Raw genomic sequence first — 7584 nt, forward strand, 5'->3', positions numbered from 1 at the left:
AATGACGGCGCCCATGGGCGGCGTCGCGTCGGTGCCGGCCAAGCCAACAGGGATTTCTCCCGTCCACCACACACCCACCACCCCGACCGATCTGTCACGCTCCACCAAACTCGCCGCCCATCCAACATGCGCCACCACAGTCTTGGAGCCACCACCACCGTCTCTCCATCATGATCGAAGCGGGACCGACGGGACGAGAGGAAGCAGCCGGGAACAAGGAGCGGTAGAGGGAAAGAGGCTTGGAGTTTGGGCGAGGTGCAGGGGGCTGATGGTGGAGCGACCTTGGCACCGGGGATGAAGGTCTGCGATGGGCAGCGGCCTCTCGTAGACCACCTCAGCTCCATCTTGTACACGACGGACGGCATCGGAGGACGAGGAGGCGGCGACATTGGCGTCGGGAGGGCAGATCTAGATTCTAGACGGAGAAGCAGGAGGAGCGAGGGGCCATTGGAGGAGAGAGGTTGTCGTGTCGATCTGCAATCACCCCACAGATCTGCAGTCGCCCCCTAATATCTTTCTACCTGCGCAAAAAACAAAGCATGCTCATAAGACAAGCAGAATTATAGACATCATTGAAAATGAAAGGTGTGGCAAATTAACTACGCTTAAGCTGCGTATATGTATGTATACCTCGCATCCTTTCTGCCGGAGCTCCTTTCGTGTGATGTCATCTTTAGAAATCCGGGGCATATAGCGCAGCTGCAGGTGACCGAGTGATGGAAGGTGCAGCAACCCCACGGGGAGCTCGCTTATCTTCTCACACCGCCAAAGTACCAGGTGGAAGAGCTTTGGCATTGTCCCTTCCTCCATCCTCCACACCTCGGTGGAAAAACTACCAAGTGCTAACTCTTGCAGCCGAGGGAACCCTTGGGAAGAGCAGCACATGGTTTGACCTCTGTACCCACCCAACTCCAACACCACCAGACGGGGAAGTTTCTCCAGGATCGGCATCGGGTCTTGTTTTATGACATCAGCATGTAGAACAAGACGACGTACGCTTTGTGGGAACTCAGCAGGCAGCTTGTCCAGCACATCAAATTGGCCGAGATAAATATCGACCAGGTGAGGCATGTTTGCAAATATGTTGAGCACCTCCGCTGGTATATTGGGGCGCATCCACAAGGCGAAGGTTGTTAGTTGATTCTTCTGGCCCAAGAAAATCACCAGGTCATGAGAGCGGAAATCAGTGCCAGCCTCACCAATATACTCAAAGGTCTGGAGCTCATTGTGTCGTAGTCGCACACTCCTTGCAAGTGGTGGTGGAGAAAACCCACCGCCAAGGTAAACATGCCTTAGAGTGGGGATATCCCACAAAGAGTTTGGTACCACTGACTCGAATTCCGTGCGTCTGAGATCTATAGTCTGCAAGTAAAGGAGTTTTCCAATTGAAGAAGGGAGCACCACATCTTCACAATTTCTCAACCTAAGCAATCTTATGTGAATGCACCCACCAATTACACTAGAGAAACCTTTTAGTGTTGAATTTTCAATGCAAACAACTCTTAGGAATCTCAGCTTAGGAAGGGACACTGATTCAAGCTCAAAGCCAAGCAGACTTCGGACATTAGGCGTCGCACATAAAATATGATCACTAAAAGTTTGAAAACTAAAACGATAAGATATCAAGTTATCAGATGATAACGATGCACCAGCTTGGCCTGCAATTTTTTTAGAGTGCACCATATGTCAGAAAGAAGCTAGCCACATACAAGTACAAATAGCAAAATAGAAAATGGAATCAATTAATAGGAAGAGATCAGGAGACAAGCCTGACCTGCAGTTTTGTTGATGGCATTAAGAAAACCATCTTGTCTTGCTTCTTCCGTGCACCAGTCATGTAGAATATCATGAATTCTTATTCCATCAATCCATTCATGTGCCCTACTTCTATCAACAACTTGTACCAAGCTTCTCTGAGCCAACTCGGTCACATAATTCCGTGCTGTTTCTTCTAGTATATGATTTGGTGTATGTGGAATGAAGTTTTCTGCTATCCATAATTCAATAAGACCCGACACATATATTATGTAGTCCTCGGGAAAAGCAGCAAGATAGAGAAAACAAGCTCTTAAATAATGATTTGGCAGGTCCTTGTAACTGCGAGCCAGTATGTCTCGCATCAGCTGTCCATTCTTGGTTGATGGCCAATCAGAGAGTATATCAGACCATATTTGTGCATTCATATTTTTTGATAGATAACCCCCCAAAACTGCAAGTGCCAGTGGCAACCCATCACATTTCTTTGCAAGCTTTCTCCCAAGTTTTTTAAACTCTTCCACGTCGTGTATGACAGACCTTCTGTATGATGGTAAAGCTTTGCAACTAAATAGTTCCCAACTTTTCTCTTCATCTAACTTCTTCAAATGATGAACATAGGTTGGCATTTGGACATGATTTGCAACATCTTCCTTCCGGGTGGTTAATAGTACTCTACTGCCATTAGTTGCATCTGGAAAAGCTTTAACCGTTTTATTTATCTGGTCCCATGTGTCGGTTTCCCACACATCATCAAGAACTACCAAGTATCTTTTTTGCAAAAGAAAATCATGGATCTCCTTTCCCACCTCATACTCATTCATCTTAGCAATTAACTCATCTTTGCCCCCCATTATTTGTTTCATAATATCCTTTAGTAAATCAATGGCCTTGAATTTTTGAGATACAGTGACCCAAGAAGCTGCCTCAAAGTGTTGTTTGACACTAGATGAAGTGTATACTTTTCTAGCGAGTGTTGTTTTTCCCGCCCCACCCATGGCAACTATGGAGACAACACTAAGAATTATGTCCTCTTTGTCGACTAACTTGTCAACTATTTCTTTGTGCTCATCCTCAAAACCAACAAGGTTAATATCTTCAAAGTTTTGGTGCATAGGGCCATAATCTAGTGGAAACTCATCCTCAACATTAACCTTTTCTACAGCAGCACCAATATCCACATTAATTTTCAAACGGTCTGCACTAATAAATATCTCAGTAATCTTCCTTCTTATGCGTTGTATTTCAGCACCAACTTTATGAAGGGAAATCAGGTCACTTGGCAAGCGAGCATACCTCGAGATGGCACCCATGAAGCCCTTCTTGAGCCTGTTTCTCTTCTCCATGTAGTCTGCCGCTTCAATGACATTCTCGGCTTCATATGCTGCATCCCTGATCTGACTGACCAAGGTAGCCACAAGCTTGTCTCCCGATCTCCATTTGGCGTCAGCGGATTCAAGGTAGCTCTTTAGCCGCTTCAGCTCCTCTTTCAAGAACCCCACTTCAAGGTTTACTCCGCATAAGAATGTGGTCTCCTGGACCGCGAGAGTGCTCACGTTGCCAAGCACGGCGCTAACGGCCGACTCGGCCATTGCTGATCCTCCTTGTCTCCGACTCTCTACTCGATCTCGCAGATGAAATGCTTGATCAGAGATAGATTGGTGGATGGAAGAATTCAGGTGTGGTTTAGAAAGGCATGGCGTTTGCTGGTTTTGAAGTACTACTTCTTGCTTGGTGACAGAGCAGAGCGAAGTACTATATGTATGCGTGATGGAGTAATTAATGAATCTCTGAGGATTAAAGGGACACGGCAAGCATGCCTTGTGCTCCTGAAGAGGGTTAATCGGAGCTTTCCCTTTTAGAATAAACTGACAGATATTGTTAGTACAAGATTCGCCCTTTATACTCTAACAACACGGCAAGAACAAATTAAGGTGCTAATTAGAGCAAAGGAAGCTCCCGTCTCTGTGCAAAGTTAATTAATTATCACGTACTACTAATGTTGATGATGAGTTCCCACATGCATGCCAACTATCTTGCTTTATCCTTTGAAATAGCCGAGGATTATCTGTATCCATCTGACCCAGTTTCCCTGTCTCGTGCTCTCAGTTCAATCTCCAGTATGGTCTATGGAGTGCTTTATCAGCTCAATCTCGCAATACATCTAGAATACAAAATACATATCTTTAGATATATCACAAGCCGTACTTTCATATTGCATATATTTGCTACTGTAGATATAAATAGTTTTTCTCTATAAACTTAGTCAAAGTTTGTAAAGTTTGATTTTTTTAGAAAATATATATGCACTACATTATGAAACGGAGGTAGTATTTTATGTCTGTCGTCGCTAAAAATACATCACCCATCCCACGATCAGTCTCTGGTTCTACCCCGCCACCCTCTCTACCGAGGCTAGGAAGGTGAGCAAAGCCACCCCCATGGTCTACGAGAGATGAAGTGACCAGATTGACCATGGAACCCCACCGAAGATAAGATCACCATGGTCACCTTTTAGATGGTTTTTTAGAACAAGCCCAGCCAGGGTCTCCTAGAGAACATATCTGGTGCACCAGGGCTTCTTGTGCTACGGGTGCACCAGACTCGCTTAGCACACTTTCAAATGTCCAAAAAAATCAGGAAATAATTTAGCACATTCACATAGCACTAATGTACGCTGTCACAAAATTTCAAATCAAAATTTGGAACATAGCTCAAGATACAAAAATGAAAAATTCGACATTGAATAGTAGACAACACAAGTTGGGCTTTAGATTGGGCCCATTATTACATTGGTGTCAGATTTGTCATTTTTATATCTCAAGCAATGTTTTAAATTTTAGTTTGAATTTTTGTGACAACATAGATTGATGTTTTGTCAATACATCAATTTTTTCTTGGATTTTTTGAACATGTTTACACACTCGGTGCACCGGTAGCACAAGAAGTGCTGGTGCATCAGATACGTCCTCGGGTCTCCTAACCCCTAGGAACCTAGAATTGCCATGCCAGGGAGAGCAAATAAAATAGTAGGCTATAAACCTTCCTACATGCCACTTTGACCTATGTGAAAGAAAGAGACACGTACAAAAATAAAATAGCGGACTCTCGTGCAAGAGCCTACTTTGAGATATGCTCCTAGCTAAAAGCATTTAATGAGAGTAAAACATAGGCAAAAAGTGAAAAAAAAAGTTATAACATTATAGCCAACCTTATAGTTAGCCATATTACATGCAACTAATAATGTCAACTCTTGATGATATGTCATGTTTATATAGCTATGTACTGCCCGCAACGAGCTGTACACGAGGGTCACCTACAACTAGTCAGTAGTGGGCCAGCCCAGTTGTGACATGGTCTGGTCAAGATGACGTCACACATGTTTTTTCTTTTTTATTTCATTTATATTTAAAAATAAAATACATATATCATGAAAAAAATAGTAAATGCGGCATGAAAAAGTGTAAATGCAGTGTAAACAAATGTCCCACTTTTAGAAAATGTTTCTACCATTAAAAAAATGCAAGTGACATTTAAAAAAATGTATTCTCATGAAATAAAAATAAGTTTGATACCATTCAAGAAATGTACGTTACATTTGGAAAAAAATATTCACATGTTTCAAAAGTTTGTGGCATTTTAAAGAAAATGTTTATCCAATCTAAAACAATGTTCGCATACTTCCGAAAAAATTGTATCATACATAAAAATGTTTCAACGTTTATTTGGAAAACGAAATTAACACCTATTTGAAAAAATGTTCAAACCAAGTATTCAAGAAAAATGTGTAATCTTGTATTTAAAAATATTAAACGTATATAGCTTATGTTTTATATATACACGGAAAATGTATGAAAAAATTATACATGAAAAAATATATTTTGCAAAAAATATTACTCATGTAGTATTTGCTAAATGTTAAATGAGCATGAGAAAAACATTCTGATATATACGAAAAATGTTCAATGATTATAAGAAATGTAGACATGTGTTAGAAGAAATAAAAAATTGATGAAAAAATGAAGGAAGAAAAAAACCGTGAAGAAAACCAAGAAAGAAACAAAGAAAATCAAAGGTAAAATTAATGAAAAAAAAGAAAACGGTCTAAATAAGTGGGGCAGTACTGGTGGGTGGTAGAGGCAAGTCCTTCTTCAATGTCGCAGTAGGTGAGATATAGCTCCAGCGGCCTGGGCGAGAGCTCCTATACGTCGCCTTTTGCGCCGGTTGAGGCAACCAGCGCTCACTGCAGCACCTGGATGGGCCGGCCCACGAACACACATCGCAGCCAGTTGCGCTCTCTGGGTTCCAGCTGTACAGACCAATTCTTCTAAAAAAAGATGTACAGACCAATCATCGTGCAACAGTCGAGGGGCCGCTCCACTGTCATCTTCTTGGCCAAAAAGCTCATGCTGAAAAAAGAGCCAGGGAGGGGGCAATGCCCCCCTACCCAACCTACACCAAGTCGAACCCTCCCTTGTCATTTCTCGAACAAAGTTCACACAACGCATAGTGATGAATGAAAAGAGTCATGAAGCATCAACATTGGTGAAAGCATCAGAGACGCCGCCTCTAATTTAAAAAATATATGCAAAATGACAAACCCAAAAATTTGACCTATGGGTTGCTCCACCTTGCTCATAAAGACCTGATTCAGTTGGAGGATTGAATCGGAAGAGCTCGCAAAGAAATCTAGGTGAGAATTGAATGAGGAAAAATAGTAGGATCCTTGATACAGCAACATGACAAACTGGTGGGCGAAGTTGCAGAAGTCAAGGAACAGCTGGTCGATGTCGGCGTAGGAACCAATCCTACCCAAACCAGCTCATCATTCGGCAACCCACGCAACACTCTTCCTTCCAACATAGGCAGCCCAATGCAGCTTGCATAGACCTCCTCGTAGAGTGATGCAACTAGCGAATGGTTGCAGCGCGAAAATTTTAAAAACAATTGTTGTTGCGCTATTTATTGCACATACAATTTAGAAAAACATGGTTTTCTTTTTTGAAAAATATGTGAACATGATTTGAAAGTACATATATTTAGAGAAAATCATGAATTAGAAAAAGATTCATGTATTCAAAAAAATTGACGAATTCAAAGTAGCTCACATATTATAAAAGAGTTCGTCGATGTTGAAAAAAGCTCATTCTTTCTTTTTTTTGAGGAAATTGTGACCTGGGTGGTGAATGAATTTTATCTTGTACAGAGAGCTAAACGGGCCTGCCCAACTTGGAGGGGGTGTGCTTTAACACGATCACGGGCGCAACGGGTTCATGAAAAATATAGCGTTTGCTGAATCAAGTCTTGACTCATCTTCACCGGTTCATGAACAACATGCTTATTGCTTGTGCTTTCCAGGTGTTGTTCTGCTGGAAAGTTTCAATTCAAACAACGGCTGACACAAACTGCACTTGATTCAACCCTTCTTGATACGCTTCACTATCAAGGAATTTTGATGCGGGCGTTAGCGTCAGTAGCAGTGATTCCGAGGTGTTCAGGTGGGACAGCAAAGATCAGCCATAGCCAACTAGCGTCAAGAGATGCAGGATGGGTGAGCACTGCAAATCTATGAATTTGGTAATGATGGCGTGAAAAACCAACCTATGGGCAACTCCAACGCACAACCCCAAATGGTCCGACCGCGTCCATTTGGGAGTAAAAGGACAGAAGAGGCTGCCCAACGCGCAGGAGCAAATGGACCAATGTCCGTTTTCGGTCCGATTTCAACCCATTCCCGGCCCAACTTTGGGACGCGTTTGCGGCCGAATGGACATGCGTGGACGGGTGGGGCGCGCGCCCTTGTCCTACCATGGCCTGCCCGTCGGCGAT

The 7584-nt window shown here is 42.8% G+C and overlaps 2 pseudogenes; one reads left to right on the forward strand and one right to left on the reverse strand.

The window, feature by feature from the left end:
• LOC123161300 (transmembrane protein 53-like) overlaps nt 1-7584 on the forward strand; it is a 14702-nt pseudogene that overhangs the window by 3400 nt on the left and 3718 nt on the right.
• Nucleotides 2018-3347, reverse strand: LOC123161299 (disease resistance protein RPP13-like; annotated as a pseudogene).

This window comes from Triticum aestivum, chromosome 7B (genome assembly GCF_018294505.1).
Source record: "Triticum aestivum cultivar Chinese Spring chromosome 7B, IWGSC CS RefSeq v2.1, whole genome shotgun sequence".
Lineage (NCBI taxonomy): Eukaryota > Viridiplantae > Streptophyta > Magnoliopsida > Poales > Poaceae > Triticum > Triticum aestivum.